Source organism: Aquarana catesbeiana, linkage group LG13 (genome assembly GCF_042186555.1).
Source record: "Aquarana catesbeiana isolate 2022-GZ linkage group LG13, ASM4218655v1, whole genome shotgun sequence".
NCBI lineage: Eukaryota > Metazoa > Chordata > Amphibia > Anura > Ranidae > Aquarana > Aquarana catesbeiana.
In genome coordinates this window covers 173686317-173706704 of record NC_133336.1, presented here as the reverse complement: position 1 = coordinate 173706704, position 20388 = coordinate 173686317, and positions in this window count along the sequence as shown.

Below are 20388 nucleotides of genomic sequence, written 5' to 3'. Positions count from 1 at the left end.
ATAGAACACAGTTATATAAGTAGAAAGAAAAATAACTTAATCAAAGAGCACAGTCAAGAATTTACATATAAAGTAGGTGAAGAAAATATAATGTGGGGATTTTAATCATCAAAGCCATTTTTTCCTAGAATTTGTACATTTTGCATCATAATCAATCCAGACTGCTATATTTGCTAAATCCCTCATGTACGCCGTACAATAATACTTAAATGTTGCCTGTACCTTCAGCTGATTCATCAGAATAAGTTTGACATAAAATGTGAATATTTATGCTGATATTGCCAAAGACATTCTCACCTGCTTCTAAGTGGCGAGATGAAAATTTGAGTGCGACAGGAGGATCAAGAAGACGATGAAAATAAAAAGAAATCTTTATTTTATTGTACAAACTCATTAACATAAAATATTCCTGTGAGTTATTTCCAGGGTACTGCTCTGATCTGTTTACAAAATGTAAGATGTTATTTGGGGGCAGTAAAGCAAAGGTAGGATTTTGCAAAGCTGCCTTATTCAGTGAGTGTAATTAAATTTTATTTACTCTGATCTCAAATCTCCTTTGGTTTAATGAAGCTTCTAGAAACACCATTCTCAACCAGGGTTCTGTGGGTGACTGACCTCCCATTTGACGATGCCTGCTTAATTACAGGACCGATGCCACATGGCAAAGTCAGTAGCATGACATGCATTATCTTTTTAGCTGTAAGGGGGCATTCTGACCACCACTGCGAGGGTTGTATTCTTTCTATTGACCACCGATGTGAGGGACATTTTTGCCATTGATCCATAATGAATTGGTTTGATTAAGTGCCGATTCACACTACAGCGACTTGGGATCCGACTTGTAAGACCTCAAGTCGTCCCAAGTCGCTGGACATAAGAAATTCCATAGAAGTGAATGAGAGCTGTCTTAATGTACACTACTGAAGTTGCTCCGACTTCAGAAAAGGTTCCTGTACTACTTCAAGGTGACTTGTACCCAAAGATTTCAATGGAAGTCGCCTTCAAGTCAAAGGAAAAGGAAAAAGAAAATAATTTACCCCACTCCCCAATTATGTCACAAGAGCTGATTATTCTCTGACCTTAAGGTCGCTTTAAGTCGCGTTGTAAGTTGCTCAAAGTCGTGCTGAAGTCGCACTGAAGTCGCCTCCAAATCGCTTTGCAAAGTCGCGCTTAACGTCAGGTCACCCCTGTGTGAACCAGCACTAAGGGTTCCCAGAGACCTCTAAATTGTTATAGGAGTTCCTCTGGGGTAAAAAAAGGTGATACAGGCTGTTCTAGATAGACTTCCAGTTTGACATGCAGCACCATCTACAGGTAAGATTGGTTATTGTATATATAGTTTCGTAGTTGGTAAGGTTGAATAAAGACACTAGTCCATCCAGTCCAACCTGAGTACTTGATGTATGTGTGTTCATGTCGAAAATCATTTCCCATATCCTTATATATTTTGTTCACTAAGATGGACGTCCAAGAGCCTTTGAAAACTATCAATACTTTCTGCTGACACTAACGATTGTGAAAGAGAGTTCCACATTCTTATTGCCCTGACAGTGAAAAACCCCCTACACACTTTAAAGTTAAACCGCTTCTCCTCCAATCTCATTGAATGGCCCCGTGTCTTCTTACACTCCCTGAGACTGAATAGTTTTTTTCCTATACTGGTATCACCATTGAGATACTTGTATTTTGCTATCATATCTCCTCTCAAGCATCTCTTCTACAGGGAGAATACGTTTAGTGCTTGTAGTTTGAAACAATGGGTGGAATAGTGGGATTATTACGGTGCCAGAGATACAGCAAAACAAAATGTTAAAATAAATTAATTTTATTACAGAAAATCGCTTAAAAGTAAATGCATTTCATTTACAGTACAAATATATACAGGAGCATATACAAATATATTACAACCAATGGATGAAAGAATTAAACAAATCCCTACTAGTTTCGCCAATACATTGGCTTCTTCAGGGGATGTATTAGGTTGTAATTCTACAGAAAGAAAATTAAATTAATATGATGAAATAAACTGAAATACAAAAAGAGCAGCACAATGCTAATCCCTAGCAAAAGTGCATGGAAACTATACAATAGCACCCAATCAATAGGTCCCAGCATAGGTGGAAATATCATCAATTGAGGATCGCACATACATACCTAAGGAGACCCGGAGGGCCACACAGGAGACCTCCAAAGTGAGGGCCACCTCCTCACTGCCTTAGTGTGACTGCAGGGGGCTTGATAAAAAGTCCTTAAAATAGCTGTAAAAAAATATATATATGTAAGGCTAACTAGCTCAGTTACATCAAAAAGGAGCGAAGGGACAAAAAAAGTCCTTAATACTCACCAAAAATTAAATTTACATAGATAAACAAACCTGGACGCTGAAAAGATTGATGGTAGTTGATCGATCAGTGCTACTTGTGGGACGTATAGATTGACCAAACTAAATAAAATAAAAAGAGAGGGTATATATATAAAAATAGCAGGAAATGAAAAAAACAGGAAATTAAAAAAAAAAAAATCAAAAAACTTTTTTTTGTCATCTATGGCATAAATGCTAGGATTGGCTAACAAATCATACCTGTTAAGTCAGCTGAGCAAGTTAAGCTGCAAACAGGGAGCAGTCTAATACTTTCAAATGGAACATTTGCTGCAGTGGATGTACACAATTTGCCACATGGAGTGTGGTATATGAGCCTGAAGGATATAAGCAAAGTTCCTAAAGTAAACAGAGTGACAAAGTAAATACTGTGATGTATTATCACTGCATTTGAAATTGTTGTAGTTGATCATAGAACAAGCTTTACCTTCTCATTCAATGCGATTGGTGTAGCGTCCCGGTGTGTCCGCAATCACGAACGATTAGTACACCTATTTAAAGCCCCCCACCTGATTGGCGAAATTAATCAGCCAATCAGGAGCAGACAAAAGATGGCCCGTGCGCCTGCGCACTGGCTGCCGCAAATTCCTACAATACCCATAGTCCCTTGTTCCTCCCGGAAGCGCGGGCGGACAGTATGTGTCCAACACACTCCTCCAGGGGCGAGGCTACAGATGGAGGATGATGTTGAAGTGGATGTAATAGGCGGGGAGTAGGGGGCGATGACGAGCTGGAAAGCGGGCTGGCCAACAAGGATGGCCAGCCCTTGGGTGTCCATACAGTCACAGGCTGTGATGGGAGTGACCCAACACATGGGAGGGGCTGATGGCCGAGCTGGGCACAGGGCAGGCAGTGAATCAAAAAGATGAATAGACTGGAAAACATAGAGAGGGTGGGATCGAATAGGGAACCACTGGGCATGCTCCAAGCCAAAAAGTAGAACCAGCCATGAACTTAGGAAGCAAAGGATTATACTGCGCTGCAAGTGATAGACACAATTTACATGGACAATCTAATAACATGCATAGTGAATTTTAAGCAGTCTATATTTACAACCACATTCAATTGCATTAAGTTCGTAGTATTAGAAAAACAACAGACAGAAAAAATATAGAAATACGAATAAAAAAAAATAAAAAAATAATAGTAACCAGAGTAATAAGAAATATAAATAATAAATACATTTTTTGTTTATAGATAAAGGGGAGAACAAAAAGGGCACTGTCACAAATGTTAGGCCTGTAAGATCGAAAAAGGCTGTTAGGGCAACGGCAGTCATGGTGGGAAGGCGGAGAGAGATTGGAAGGGGGGAAAAAGAAAAAAGACCAAACACAAGAGCCAGATAGATCAGAGGACCCACAAAATTCTTGGGACAATTGATAATAGAAAATGTTAATGATATTAAATAACCTTACAAAAAGGATTTAAAACTAATATACTCATTTAAGCCAGGATATCTGGTGGCATCTAAGCAATGTATCCACCTGGTTTCTAATCGCAAAAGAGGAATGTCAATACTGCCGCCTCGAACATGTGTGGGCACATGCTCGAGCGCCGCAAATCGTACTACATTGGGATCAAAATTGTGTTGAATGGCAATATGTCTGTTTAAGGCTGTAGTGGCCAGTTGCTTATGGAGTGGCATAATGTGGTCCCTAATGCATCTGAAAAATGGACGTTTCGTCTTGCCGACGTAAAAACATCCACAGACACATAGGGCCAGATAGACCACTCCAATAGTGTTACAGGTAATACGATATTTTATGGACTGAATCTGTCCATTGGGAAGAATTATCATTTTAGAATTAATGATAAAGGGGCAGTTATCACAGTGTCCACAAGAAAAGGTGCCAGTATTAGAGACCCTAATATGTTGGTAAGGTGTATAATGGCTCATGACTAGTCGATCTCTCATGGAGGGGGCTCGTCGGTAGGTGATTTCAGGGTAAGTTTTAACATACTTACTCACGGTGGGGTCCGCCATCAGTAGGGGCCAATATTTTTTGAGAATTGCTCTAGTTTGCATATGTTGTTGAGAAAATTGGGTTATAACTTGAACTGATTGATTGGGTTTAGAGGACTGTTTGGAGTGGATAAGGTCCCGCCTATTCAATTTAACCACTCTATTGAAAGCTCGTTTGAGGAAAGAACGGCTATAACCTCTTTGGTATAGTCTATCAGATAAATCTCTAGATGCCTGGTAAAAATCATGATCCAGAGTACAGTTTCTCCTAAGGCGGAGAAACTGGCTATATGGAATGCTATCCAAAAGGGGTTGTGGGTGTGCACTGGTTGCATGTAGTAAAGTATTGCCCGTAGAGGGCTTACAATAGAGAGATGTATGAAGAGTTCCGTCAGAGTCCACGTGGATTTGCAAGTCCAAAAAACTGATTTTGGATTGGCTGCACTCCATGGTAAAAGTGAGATTGTAGTCATTGACAGCCAGTAAATTAACCAGCTGTGTCAGTTCCTCCCGAGTCCCAGACCAAAATATCAAAATGTCATCAATATACCTGTGCCAGGCAATGACATGTTTGAATAGTTCAGAAAGATGATCATTAGAGAAAAGGTCTCTCTCCCACCACCCCCCTTCAGGTTGGCGTATGGGGGCGCACATTTGGTCCCCATAGCCACTCCCTGCACCTGGAGGTAGTGGGAGGAGACAAACATTTAAATACATTTCTTGTCAATATAAACTTCAACAGCTGGAGAACAAACTGACTATATGAGGTAAACGAAGGTCCACGGTCATTTAGTTGTTCCTGAATTACTTCCGTACCTTTGGTATGTGGAATGCAATTGTATAAGCTCTCCACATCCAAGGCCACCAACCAGGTGTAAGGAGGAAGTACTTTGCCATCTAAGATTTTGAGTAGGTCGATCGTGTCTTTGACATAGGAGAATAATGATGTGACGTGTGGATTCAAGTATTTGTCTACCAAGGCGCTCGCATTTTCCGTTAAGCTAGAACAACCAGATACAATTGATCGTCCAGGGGGGTGCTGCAAGGATTTATGCACTTTAGGCAGAGCGTAAAATGTGGGTATTTTTGGATCCTTAACATTTAAATAATTCCAAGTGTTCAAATCTATAGGGCCTAAATGATAGGCTTTAAAAATTAGTTTATAATATTCAAGAGTGAAATTTTGAATTAATGTTTTTCGAAATAGGTCTGTACCAACGTCGATTGTCAAGGATGTCCAGGCACATACGCTCGTATGCCTGGACATCCATGAGAACGATGTTGCCACCTTTATCTGCCGGTTTGATAATCAGATTTGGATTACATTGGAGGTCCTTCAAAGCTTTACTGCTTCTACAGGGAGAATACGTTCAGTGCTTGTAGTTGTTCCTCGTAACTGAGGTCCACCAGTCCCCTTAATAAATTTGCTACCCTTCTCTGGATTCTCAGCAGTTCTAGCACATCCTTCCTGAGGACTGGTGACCAGAACTGGATGAAAACTCCAGTTGTGGCCAAGCCAGAGTTTTATAAAGTGTCAGGATTATCTTTTTATCTCTGGAGTAAATTCTGTTTTTAATGCATGCTAATAGTCTGCTTGCTTTGCTTGCTGTAGCTTGACATTGCATGCTATTGTTCAGTCTGTCTTCAACTAGGACCTCTAGGTGTTTCTGTATACTGGATTCCCCCAGAGGTTCCCCCTAGTGAATAACTTGCATTTATATTTTTATCACCCAAGTGCACTTTACATTTTTCAATATTACTCCTCATTTGCCAAAATCGGATGGCTTACACCCACGGGCAACTACATGTACATCCATGTAGTTACCCACCCCATTATTTTATTGAGGTCTTCTTGTAAAGTTTCCATATCCTACTGTGAATTTATTGCCCTGCTTTTTTTGTGTTGTGTTTTGAGCTATTTATACCAACCTCTATATCATTATTATGAATAAAGTAAATAGAATTGGTCCCAGGGCAGAGCCTTGGGGTACCCCACTTACCACTCCAGACCAGTCTGAGTTCACATTATCTATCACCACCCTTTGGACACACCCATGTTACATGGGTTTCTATCCAGGTACATACCCCAAGGTCTATGTCAACAGACCTCAGTTTGTAGATTAAGTGTCTATGGTGGACTGTATCAAATGATTTTGAAAAATCCAGATACACCACATCCACAGGCTTACCTTTATCTAGATGGCAGCTCACTTCCTCGTAGAATGTTATAACAGATTGGTTTGGCAAGAATGACCTTTTGTAAACCCATGATGATTACTACTAATCCTACTGTTTTCATCAGCAAATTCTTGGATATAGTCTCTTATTTTATATTTTTTAAAGGCCATTTTTTTATCTTTAATATGACTTTTTACGCTATTGTTCAGCCACCCAGGTTTAACCTTCATTCTTCTATATTTATTACCCATTGGAATGCACTCGGTGATACTTTTATTTAATATGTTCCTAAAGCACTCCCATTTTTCCTCAGTGTTCAATGTTTCTAGGATTTGGTCCCATTTAATGCCTTGTAGTATGGAGAGCAGTTTAGAGAAGTTGGCTGTTTTGAAATTCAGTGTTCTTGTACTACCCTTGTGCCTCCCTTTTCTATGATTTATGCTGAATGAAATTATCCTGTTATCACTAGTTCCCTAGTTGTTCCGTATTTCCACATCTGCGACTAGATCTGATTGATTTGTAATTAATAGATCTAGCAATGCATAATTTCTAGTAGAGGCATCTACCAATTGGGACATGAAGTTGTCCTGTAAGATATTTAAGAAATGATGGGCTTTTTAATGAGTGAGCTGTTCTTTCTGCCCAGTCAATATTGGGATAGTTTAAGTCCCCCATTATGATGACATTGCCCTGCCTTGCTGCCATTTCTAACTGTGATAGGAGATCCCACTCATCCTCTTCCTTCAGTTTAGGAGGCCTGCCCACTATTAATTTCCCACTTGTTTCTTCCCTTTGGAGATTCACCCACACAGATTCCACCTGGCCCTATCTGCAATGTCATTCCTCTCTTCCACCCATAAAGCTTTCTTGATATATAGGCACACCCCTCCCCCTCTTCTACCCTCCCTATTCCTCCAATACAAGGAAAACCCCTGGATATTTGCCAGCCAGTCATGTGAGCTGTCAAACGAAGTTCCTGTTATTCCCACAAAGTCTAAATCCTCCGCGTGTAACAACAGCTCCAGTTCCTCCATTTTGTTAGCTAGGCTCCTGGCATTTGTGAACATGCCTCTCAGGTTTGTACAGGTGCATGTTATTATCTACTTGGATTTTCTGAGGCTGTGATTATGATTTGCCAACTCATTCACCCAGGGATTAGTTATTATGATTATATTATTACTAATGCCTCCATTAGTACCCTCTGACCTTTGATCACTGCTGGCTATTGCTTCTTCTGAAAACTCTCCCCCCACCAACATTCAAAGGCAACTACAATTAAAAGCCGGACAGTCTTGTATGGACAGGAGAGGTGTGGATACAAGTTTAAAAGCCCCTCCAACTTTTTGGCGATCCTCTCCCCAAACAGAGCTGCACCCTCCCCATTCGGGTGCAGTCTGTTCCTACTAAAGAGCAGGTAACCGACTGAGAAGTCAGCCCAGTTCTCCAGGAACCCTAAACCCTCCTTCCTACACCAATTCCTCAGCCATTTGTTAAGTTCCCTAAGCTCCTGCTGCCTCTCTGGTGTGGCTCAAGATACAGGCAGTATTTATGAGAAAACCACCTTAGAGGTCCTTTTCTTCAATGTAGTATTGTGACCTTTAAAATGACTATAGATTTGTGTTAGCTTTATTTTACTTTTTTGGTCAGTATTCATTTTTTTAACTGATTTTAAAAACATTTTATTTTTTAACCCCTTGATTTTTAATTGGTTTTATAAACATTTTGTTTTTAATTTTTTTAGCCACTTGACCTCCGGAAGGTTTTACCCCCTTTATGACCAGACCATTTTTTGCTACTTATCACTGTGCTACTTTAACTTGCAATTGCTTGGTCATGCAATACTGTGGCCAGTATTTTTTATTATACAAACAAAAAAAGACCAAAAATTAAAAATATATATGTTTCCTACTTTCACTAGATCCCCGGGACTCTTTCTTCATCATCAGCCTGGTGGCAGTTGGAGCACCGTGAGGACTGGAGGAGGGCGGACCCCGCATGTATGAGCCGCTGACTACACTTAGTCCTCCTGCTGGTTGTCACCCACAGCGGCCTAACTATTCACCACCACATTGGGGTAAGTGTGAGCTGGGAGCCCCCCCTGATCTGTCAACATGTCTGAGTCCTCCTGGTGCAACCTGTCTATAACTTTGTGTATTTGGCATCACCCCTGGGTAGTAATGGGGCTCACCCCTGTGTAGTAATGTGTAATAATGGGGGTCACCCCAGTGTAAGCTCTGATTATGTGCACCAATCTATGTACTCTGTGCTACTGTACAGTGGCTTTAAAAAATATTGATACCCCTTGAAATTTTCCACATTTTGTTATGTTACCACCAAAAACATAAATGTATTTTAATGGGATTTTATGTGATAGACCAACACAAAGTGGCACATAATTGTGAAGTGGGAGGAAAATAATAAATGGTTTTCAAAACGTTTTACAAATAAATATGTGAAAAGTCTAATGTGCATTTGTATTCAGCCCCCCAGGTCAATACTTCGTAGAACCACCTTTCACTGCAATTACAGCTGCAAGTCTTTTTGGGTATGTCTCTACCAGCTTTGCATATCTAGAGAGTGAGATTTTTGCCCATTTTTCCCATTTATCTCAAGCTCTGTCAGATTGGATGGGGAGCGTCTGTGAACAGCAATTTTCAAGTTTTGCCACAGATTCTCAATTAGATTTAGGTCTGGATTTTGACTGGGTCATTCTAACACATGAATATGCTTTAATCCAAACCATTCCATTATAGCTCTGGCTGTATGTTTAGGGTTGTTGTCCTACTGGAAGGTGAACCTCTGCCCCAATCTCAAGTCTTTTGCAGACTTTAACAGGTTTCTTCTTGCCCTGTATTTGGCTCCATCTTACAATCAACTCTGACCAGCTTCCCTGTCCCGGCTGAAGAAAAACATTTATAATTTTCCTGCCACTTCATATTTATGTGCCACTTTGTGTTGATTTATCACATAAAATTCCCAATAAAGTACATTTATTTTTTTTTGTTGTAACATGACAAAATGTGGAAATTTTCAAGGGGTATGAATATTTTTTCAAGGCACTGTATATGATCATAACTGGGGGGGCCTCTAATCTCTATGTAGTAAGGGGGTTGCAGGTAACCAGGGTGTAAGAGGATATGTTCTGGAGGGGCAAGAACTTGTGCTGGAGGAGGGATTCGATTTAAAATCCCCCCACCCCATCTTCTAGCATAAGTCCTCTCCCCTCCCAAAGCACCACCCCAGGATGTATCTGATCCCTTCCCATCCCATCCCAAAACACAAGTCCCCACCTAAAGCACCTACCAGTACTTATCTGACCCCCCCAACACAAGTTTACTCCCCTCCCAAAGTACCCCTCAGAGCACATATCTGCCCCCCAGCACAAATCCACCCCCCTCCCAAAGTACCCTTCAGTTTGTATCTGACACCGCAGCACAATTCCACATCTCTCCCAAAGCATCCCCCAGTATGTATTTGACCCCCCCAGCACAAGTTTACTCCCTCCCAAAATGCCTCCCAAGCACATGTCTGCCCCCCACCTTCTAGCACAAATCTAGGTCTTGTTTAAACATGCCCTTTAAGCCCCTCTGACTGTAAAGTTTGGCCACACCTATTTTTGCCACAGGCTTCTACCTCACCCAAGTGTCCCTTATTTTTAAGTTTGAAAGTTCAGAGGGATGTCTTTACTAATGAAAAACATCAGTAAATCATACAGATACAATGAGAAACTTCCATAGAACATGGAACATGGGGTTTCCCATGTTTTGCCATCAGATTTTGATCAACATGTGATGGAACTGTAACTCACGAGGTCCTGCAGTTTTGAAGTGCTCGTCCCCTTCCTTGGCCTCCTTGACCTATCCCCTTGTCTAGGTTATTAAATCATTTTTTTGTTTCAAGTTTTAAACACATCCACATTGATGTTTTATGTGACTTGGAGCTTTCTATGAGCTGACGACTTTCTAGTTGTCCCTGTATGACAGCTCTGGATGCTAGAATAGCCAATCACAAGCACTGTCACATTGGAGGAAGAAGAGTGAGCCATACGTTTCCCATAATTGCTCCCAGGAACTGATTGGAGTGGTTGGTAGCAAAGAGAAGATGAGTAAATGTGGCTGGTAGGGGCAAACTAAAGTGTATGTAAATCGTAACAATGAATTTCTCTTGAGGCTGTTATCTATTGCCACTGTACCTGTGGGTTGGTTTATGTAGGAAACTTATTGGATGCTTTGTATGTGACTGTTGATACTGTTTCACCATATAAGACCACTATTTATTAACGCTCCTGATGCTGCTGCTATTGCTGCTGTTGTTTCCATAATTTACATTGCTAGCTACTGCTGTGAATGTTGCAATCCCAGTGGACATTTTTACTGCTGCAGATGCTTTTGTCGTGATTATTGCTAATGTCACTATCCATGCTGTTCCTACTGTTGCTATTGGTAGGAAGTTTTGCGGATACTATTATTATTACTGTACTGCATCTCCTGTACCATCATTCATGCTATTGTTACTGTCAATATGATTTCTACTGCCACTGTGGTAAGCACTGTTTTTTTTTTTTTTTTTTTTTTTTACTATTTCAGTTGTTTCTGATGTAATCCCAGTGAATTCTGTCACTCTGAATACAGTCTTCAATATAAACCACTTCTACCCCCCTTCATGACCAGACCATTTTTTGCTATACAGCACTGCGTTACTTTAACTGACAATTGCGCGGTCGTGTGACACTGTACCCAAATAAAAGTTTTGCCCTTTTTTCCCACAAATAGAGCTTTCTTTTGGTGGTATTTGATCACCTACTGCGATTTTTTATTTTTTGCGCTATAAACAAAAAACAAGCGACAATTTTGAAAAAAAACAAGCAATATTTTACCAATAAAAAATGTAAAAATTTCTTTATCGATTTAGGCCAATATGTATTCTGCTACATATTTTTGATAAAAAAAAAAAAAATCACAATAAGCGTATATTGATTGGTTTGCGCAAAAGTTATAGCGTCTACAAACTAAAGATTTTTTTACGGAATTTTTATTTACTGGGACTGCAACATTGTGGTGGACAAATTGAACACTGACACTTTTGACACTTTTTTTGGGACCAGTGAAACTAATACAGTGATCAGGGCTAAAAATATGCACTGTCACTGTACTAATGACACTGGCTGGGAAGGGGCTATCAGGGGTGATCAAAGGGTAAACTGTGTGCCTAGCTGGTGTTTTACTGTAGTGTGGAAGGTGCTTTTACTAGAGGAAGGCATAGATCCATATCCCTGGTTTGCAGGAACACAGGATCCATGCCTTTCTTACTGACAGAACAGCGATCTGCCTTGTTTACATTGTTGCCCTACCTGTGTACCGAACAATCAGCGGGTGGCGGCGGACATTGGGTCCATGGGTCCCGCTCTGTAAAATCACAGCGGGAGCAAGCTGCCAGTGGCACGCACTCGTGCCGGATACCCAGAAGTGAAGGATCAAAGTAAAACCGCTATAGCAAGTAGTTCAAGTACTGGATGTGTACAGATTATTTTTGGAGAATAAGGATATCATTTAGTATAACTTTAACTGTTAGTTCACTTTTACAGAATTTTTTTTAAAGTTGAACTAACACCTCACACTCTTCCTGCTTCCCCAATCCCCATTGTACTTACCTGAGCTGTCACGTCTCCCACAGCTGGTCCAGTGGACCAGGGATTTATAATTCACCCTTTTCTCCCTCTTCTCTGTTTAGCGATTCCAGGAAGGACCAGATCAATACTGATTGGTCAGTACTGTCACAGTGAATCGATCTGGCCTGTTCCGGAAGCACTGCATAGAGAAGAAGGAGAAGAGTGGGATTTCAAATCTCTGGACTGCTGGATCAGTTGTGACTCACCAGAGGTAAGTACAGAGAGGGTGTAAGGTGTTAAGTACACCTTTACATTTTTTCTGTGAAGGTGAACTAACCCTTTATTGGCCCTAGAATTCTTTTTTCATGAAATTGTTTCTTAGTGTATTTTTATGCCTCCTTGTAACTTCCTCCATTAGCTCCTGAATCTTCACTTTCCCCCCTCATTTCCATTTGTTTGTAACAAGCAGAGAATGTTCGTGCTGATCGAATGCCAATCAGCTGCTGGTTTTCCAGTGAGACCGTTTTCGCGAGACTGGCTTCTGTTGGATAAGGAGCTGTGCACATGGGCCAAAAGTCGGCCAGTAACTGCTGAACCAACCATTTTCAGCCGATTTTCAGCCTGTGTGTGTACCTAGTTTAACACACAAATTCTCATTGAATTTCTAATACCAGGGCCCTTTTGTCCAGACTTGAGACACACCCTCAATTGGGTGTTGGTAATCACAGTCATTGAAGACATCTTGAACCAAAGATCATAAAAGTTCATTCATGTCCCAGGCTCAGAGTTGAGTTCTTGAGCAGTTGTCCACATGATCCCTCATCCTCTAGGAGGTACTCTGTCATTCTGGTCAGGTTTGGGCAAAAAAACCCTCTTGGAGTCCTACTATTCAATGTGCTGATGATCTTATGCACTCATCTAGCCCTCTTTGATGTTGGCTGGCTGTGCTATCTCCATCTGTCTTAATACTTAGTCCATTGCAATTTGCTTCTGGAGAAGCCATAGTTTAGTTCATGTCCAAGCTGCATTAATATCATTTTTTATCCAATATTAAAACTTGAATAGAATTTTTTTCTTTTTAAACCAGAGTTTAGTGTCACTTTTGTTCCTATCTCTACACATCATAGCAGCTTTCGACTACATAGACAAGTTATGAAATACGAACGGGTAGTTCCATTTTATGACTCTATATATTATGTGGATCACCAGCCCAGTGAGAATTCCTTTAGGGCAATTTTTTAGTCACAAGACATAAAAGTGTGATGTTTTGAAGCGCAAAAGTGCTTCTTCCTCATGCTAAGAATTATTGTGTTTGAATTGTGAAATGTCATCTTCTTCTGTGGTAGTAGTGATTGGTGGTCCTTACATCAGGACAGAATAATGTGTGAGCATTGTGATGTCCAGGGATATCATGAGTCCTCATGATGACATGCCCCCAAGGGGTGTCTACAAGGTTTTTGCAGGAAGTCGGTCGGATGATGCTATAGGGAAAGTTTACACAATATAAATAAAAAAAGTTCTATACAAGCTACCTTTGCCAAATTTTAGTGACAATGCAGCTACCCTCAAGCCAACTTTGCATTTGTCCAAGGTAAAGATCGTATGCTAAGGATAATCAAAAAACATTTTTGGTTTTGGAAAAGAAACTGTCAAAAAGAGGAACTTAAAGAAACCAAAATGTTTATTAATAAGCAGAAAGATTGATTGCTTCATTGTTCAAAAATACCGCATGCTCCGTTTTAGAAATACATTCTTAGAACACAAAAAAAAAGGGAAGACCCAAAAAAACAAAAAAAACTTCAGGAAGAGGAAAACAAATAAAATAAGGATGAGGAAGAAATCAGCTCAGGATTTGTTGTCTTGTCTGAGAAAATTTCCAAACGAAAGGGGAAAAAAACAGTAGTGGGTTATATAGGCCCAAAACAAACAAATGTGGTATAAAGTAAAATCACAATTACAATTTTTTATTCTTATTCAAAGGCAAATATTAAAAAAGAGCAATTAATATGGCAGGTGTAGCCACTTGGTCACCCAGAGGAGACATACATCAGTGCACAATGTTCTACAGTTACTGTTGGCATCATAATGAATAAACTGTGACTGATGCACACAGAAACACCCAACGCGTTTCAGAATTGAATTTTTTCTTCAGGGGTATGTAACAGTAGAACATGAATCACTTCTAAAAGCAAAAAACTTACAAGTACATGTAAGCAAATAGGATCATCTTGCATATCACATGTCTTTAGAGGTGAAGATCCTTATACAACAGTCAATCAAATTAAAAACCAAAACAGTGGCATCCACCATCGCAGCCGAAGGACAACACATCCTGTGTCATATAGGGAGCTCAAAACAAGGACAGCTAGGGGTCACACCAAGAGTAGCCATAAGGAACCCCAGCAAACCTATTGAAAAGGTAAAAAGATGTGTGTAGGGATCAGCCCCATATATATATATATATATATATATATATATATATATATATATATATATTTGTTATATTGCAGCCATTTGCTAAAATCATTTAAGTTCATTTTTTTTCCTCATTAATGTACACACAGCACCCCATATTGACAGAAAAACTGAAATATCACATGGGGCCTTTGCTCAGTATTTAGTAGAAGCACCCTTTTGATCTAATACAGCCATGAGACTTTTTGGGAAAGATGCAACAACTTTTTCACACCTGGATTTGAGGATCCTCCGCCATTCCTCCTTGCAGATCCTCTCCAGTTCTGTCAGGTTGGATGGTAAACCTTGGTGGACAGCCATTTTTAGGTCTCTCCAGAGATGCTCAATTGGGTTTATGTCAGGGCTCTGGCTGGGCCATTCAAGAACAGTCACGGAATTGTTGTGAAGCCACTCCTTCGTTATTTTAGCTGTGTGCTTGGGGTCATTGTCTTGGTGGAAGGTAAACCTTCAGCCCAGTCAAAGGTCCTGAGCACTCTGGAGAAGGTTTTGGGCCAGGATATCCCTGTACTTGGCCGCATTAATCTTTCCCTCGATTGCAACCAGTCATCCTGTCCCTGCAGTTGAAAAACACCCCCACAGCATGATGCTGCCACCACCATGCTTCACTGTTGGGACTGTATTGGACAGGTGATGAGCAGTGCCTGGTTTTCTCCACACATACCGCTTAGTATTAAGGCCAAAAAGTTCTATATTGGTCTCATCAGAGACCCAGAGAATCTTATTTCTCACCATCTTGGAGTCCTTCAGGTGTTTTTTAGCAAACTCCATGTGGGCTTTCATGTGTCTTGCACTGAGGAGAGGCTTCCGTCGGGCCACTCTGCCATAAGGCCCCGACTGGTGGAGGGCTGCAGTGATGGTTGACTTTCTACAACTTTCTCCCATCTCCCGACTGCATCTCTGGAGCTCAGCCACAGTGATCTTTGGGTTCTTCTTTACCTCTCTCATCAAGGCTCTTCTTCCCCGATAGCTCAGTTTGGCCGGACGGCCAGCTCTAGGAAGGGTTCTGGTCGTCCCAAACGTCTTCCATTTAAGGATTATGGAGGCCACTGTGTTCTTAGGAACCTTAAGTGCAGCAGAAATTTTTTTGTAACCTTGGCTAGATATGTGCCTTGCCACAATTCTGTCTCTGAGCTCTTCAGGCAGTTCCTTTGACCTCATGATTCTCATTTGCTCTGACATTCACTGTGAGCTGTAAGGTCTTATATAGACAGGTGTGTGGCTTTCCTAATCAAGTCCAATCAGTATAATCAAACACAGCTGGACTCAAATGAAGGTGTAGAACCATCTCAAGGATGATCAGAAGAAATGGACACCACCTGAGTTAAATATATGAGTGTCACAGCAAAGGGTCTGAATACTTAGGACCATGTGATATTTCAGTTTTTCTTTTTTAATAAATTTGCAAAAATGTCAACAATTCTGTGTTTTTCTGTCAATATGGGGTGTTGTGTGTACATTAATAAGGAAAAAAATGAACTGAAATGATTTTAGCAAATGGCTGCAATATAACAAAGGGTGAAAAAATGTAAGGGGGTCTGAATACTTTCCGTCCCCACTGTATATATATATATATATATATATATATATATATATATATATATATACTGTATACACAGTATATATAAGGGGCTGATCCCTACACTACCTTTTTATCTTTAATAATCAATAGGTTTGCTGGGGTTCCTTATGGCTATTCTTGGCGTGACCCCCTAGCTTTCCTATAATAATATAATAATAGGATAATAATCCTAAAATAAAATATAATAAAAAGAATATTTAAATAGGGTGGGGTTTGAAGAGCCATTGATACCATATTATTGCACACAGATAAATATTCATAGTGAATTAAATTTACTTTGCTAAGCAGAGTGTTTCATAAGCAATTGCAATTATTTTTACATTTTTTGTTATTTGCTGTTGATCTCCCTCAGGGCCTTTCTGTCTACATGCATGTCCTTCAGTGGTGGCTGCTTAGCATTTCTAGAGTGGGCTTCTTGATGTTGACAACAGTGGACCATGCCTGTGTGATGTGTTTTAATATAGCCACTTATATAGGCTCCATTGAAAGCCCAAATAAAATGGTGACAACATTGGAGCATACAGTGCCTTGAAAAAGCATTCATACCCCTTGAAATTTTCCACATTTGGGGGAGATGGGCGGAGCCTAGCGGAGCAGACATGCATTGTTAGAGCTCCACACCGCTGAGGAGAGAAGAGAAGGACAAAGCGGAGCCTGCAGGCTCAAAAGGTATCCATTTGAACCTTTTTGCCCCAGGGAACAAACTGTGAAAGTTTGGGCAGGAAATATGGTACTGGGAGGAAACCGTGGCAGAAATAAAAATCACCTCACAAAGAGCTCACAGGCACTCACTGCAACTAAAGCAGCTCCAGTCACCTCATAAGATACAGCATTAGGACGCTCTCGCAGACAGAAAATGTCACAGCAAGACTCTCCATTTGAGTCAGATACAGAACAAATCCTCTCACAAACTTCTCCACAAGCCTCCTCAGCATCCCCAGTAATATTATTACAATTTGAAAAGATGCTTCATAAGGCTTTAAAACAAACTTTAGACCAAATAACAAAAAGCCTAACCAAAGAAATAAGAGAGCTGGGAAACCGCACCGCAGCCTTAGAAATAAAAATGGATGAAATTGAAATTACAACCCAAGTAAATATAACAGAATTGGCACAATTAAAAGAAGAGAATTTAATACTTCAAACTAAGCTCGAAGATTACGAAAATAGAGCCAGACGTTCAAACTTGCGCATAAGGGGAATACCTGAAACTGTGACAGACCTGCAATCTACTATTACTGCTCTATTACAAGAACTAAAGCCAGATATCCCTATTGAATGTTTAGAACTGGACAGAGTACACAGAGCCCTCACAGCCAAAAAGAAAGATGGACCCCCACGTGATATAATCACAAAATTTCATTATTACAGAACGAAAGAACAAATACTAATTGCTGCAAGAGAAAAAAAGGAACTTAATTTTCAAGGACACAATTATCAAATTTTTGCTGACCTATCTCAACTTACTATTACTAAAAGACGATCCATGAAACCCCAACTAATGGAACTGCAACGCCACAACATTATGTATCAATGGGGCTTCCCCTTTTCAGTCAGATTTAACTACCAAGGTACAATTTATAGAAGCAGATCAGCAGATGAACTACAACAAACCCTTTTAAAATTAAATCTGACAGAACCCACAAGCAGCAACTCTCCCACACGCAGAAGAATGGCATCATCTTCACCTTCAGGCAGCACTCAGAAAATTTCAGAACAAAATGGGAATCATCATTCTCACAAAAGAGGCCGTTATGCCACATTATCCATGGACCAAGAAGATTCAATGGACTGACATCCTAATTCCTGATATCTCTTCATTTATTATACTAAGAGATGGTTCTCTATAAAAAACCTGTATTTATAACTGAATGTAACTGCATTCTGATAGTCACACACTGTGTGGGATCATGTTACATTCCAGTTATATTTCTTATTACTTCTGATTCATATAGCCTTAGAATATATAAGTGAAATAAGGAAATTCTTGTTCAGTTATATATTTTCAGGTAATAACAATAGATTTATTACTTTTTAGGACAAATATGTTCAATAATCCAGAAGTAATGGAAGCTTTTTCTTTCTTTTCTTAAAACAAATATATTATTACCTAACTAGTTCCTAAAATTATGTTTTTGTTTATTCTAATCTGAAGCAATACAACCTCAATTTTATGAGTTAACATATCTAAACAGTTACATATGAATAAAATATGTAATTGTTTACTCTAAAAGGGTTAAAATCCAAAAATAATTCAAACTATCTTCATCAATACCAAAGTTATTAACAGTGCCTTTCTAACTGAATTATTTAGCCTAGGGCAAGACTAACCATATACAACCACCCTGGAATAAATAATTTCAACAAAAACTATATTCTGCACTCCAATTAATGAAACATCATTTTGATGTCTTTTGACATAGCACTTCTCTCCTGTAAGCGGAAGATCCGTGTACCCCCATTAGCCCTCCTCATTCTCCCAACCATATTATGTGGGAGTGTGACGAAGGCACTTATTCCCCTGAGAGAGATATTTATTCTCTTTCACGGGTAAATTGTGATTACCTGCAAAAAATAATTTATACAATGTATCATCTAATCTCATATGTTTTTTGTTTACTCTTTACTCCAGAATTCACTGGTTTCTTTTCTATCTATTCATCTCTTCAGTCCACACAGGTTGATCTGCGCAGTCAGCTCTGCATAACAAAAAGTAAGTCAAAACTATTTGATCTGTTGCCATGGCACCACTGAATATACTTTCCCTGAATGTTCAGGGAATAAATGTCCCTCAAAAAAGGACCAAAGCCTTCCGTACTTTCCATAACAATAAGGATCACATAGCATGCCTCCAAGAAACACACTTCACCAAAGATTCTGCTCCAAAATATATTTCTCCTTTTTATCAACAAATTTACACGGCTTCTGCCTGTACCAAGCAAAGGGGAACTCTAATTGCATTTCACCGATCCACACCATTCACCTTATCATCAGAAATTAAAGACCCAGAAGGTAGATACCTGATACTCATGGGTTATACAATGGATACAGCAATAACGGTGATTTCCTACTACGCTCCTAACAAACAACCTACACCATTCCTCTCACATATATTACAAGTGATTAATACACACAAAATAGGAACAGTGATAATGTGTGGGGATTCGAACCAGGTCCTCCTCCCATTTCTAGATAAATCACCTTTTACACCATCCAAAATAACCTCTAGATTACCTTTTTCTCAACTTCTTTCCAAATACAATCTGGTAGATTCGTGGAGAGAAAGTAACCCAATGAAAAAGAAATTCACTTATTTCTCGCACCCTCATCAAACTTTCACCAGAATAGATCATATTTTTCTAACAATAGGAATGATACCAGAAATTATTGCATCAGATATAATTCCAATTCCGTGGTCTGACCATAATGCAGTATACACTACTATAGCCTCAGCCATACCAAAAGCGCATGACCCAACGTGGTACTTACCGGACATAATGCTCAAACACCCAATACATCAGATGGCCATTGAACAAGCTTTAAAGGAATACATATCAATTAATAATACAACAGACATCTCCCCAATAACACTGTGGGAAGCTCATAAGCCTGTCTTGCGTGGTACAATACAAAGACAAATGGCACTATTTAAACGGGAACGCAAAAATCTAGCAAAAAAACTAGAACTCAATTTTAATGCAGCCTACATATCATTTCAAGATAATCCATCTCAGTGTACAAAATCTCATCTGGAAAAATCTAGATTGGAATACGATCTATTTCTCACTGAGTCAGTTGATAAATCCCTCAAACGCTCCAAACACAATTTCTACATGAATACAAACAAACCAGGTACATATTTGGCTCGGGCATTAAATTCAACTAACAAATCTTTCAAACCAATACGTTTGAAATTATCAAAAAATGTTTACACTTGTAATCCAGTTAAAATAGTCCATAAATTTCACTCACATCTCGCAACTTTATACAAGACAAACAATGAATTTAATCCTACAGAGGCTGAATCCTTCTTCTCAAAAATAACCTTACCTGAGTTATCTCAGAATCAAAAAAGCAGTTTGGATGAGCCTATAACTATAGATGAAGTTGCTAACGCCATAAAAGACCTAAAACTTAACAAAAGACCAGGCCCAGACGGCTACTCGGCTTTATACTATAAAACATTCTCAGAAATACTCTCTCCC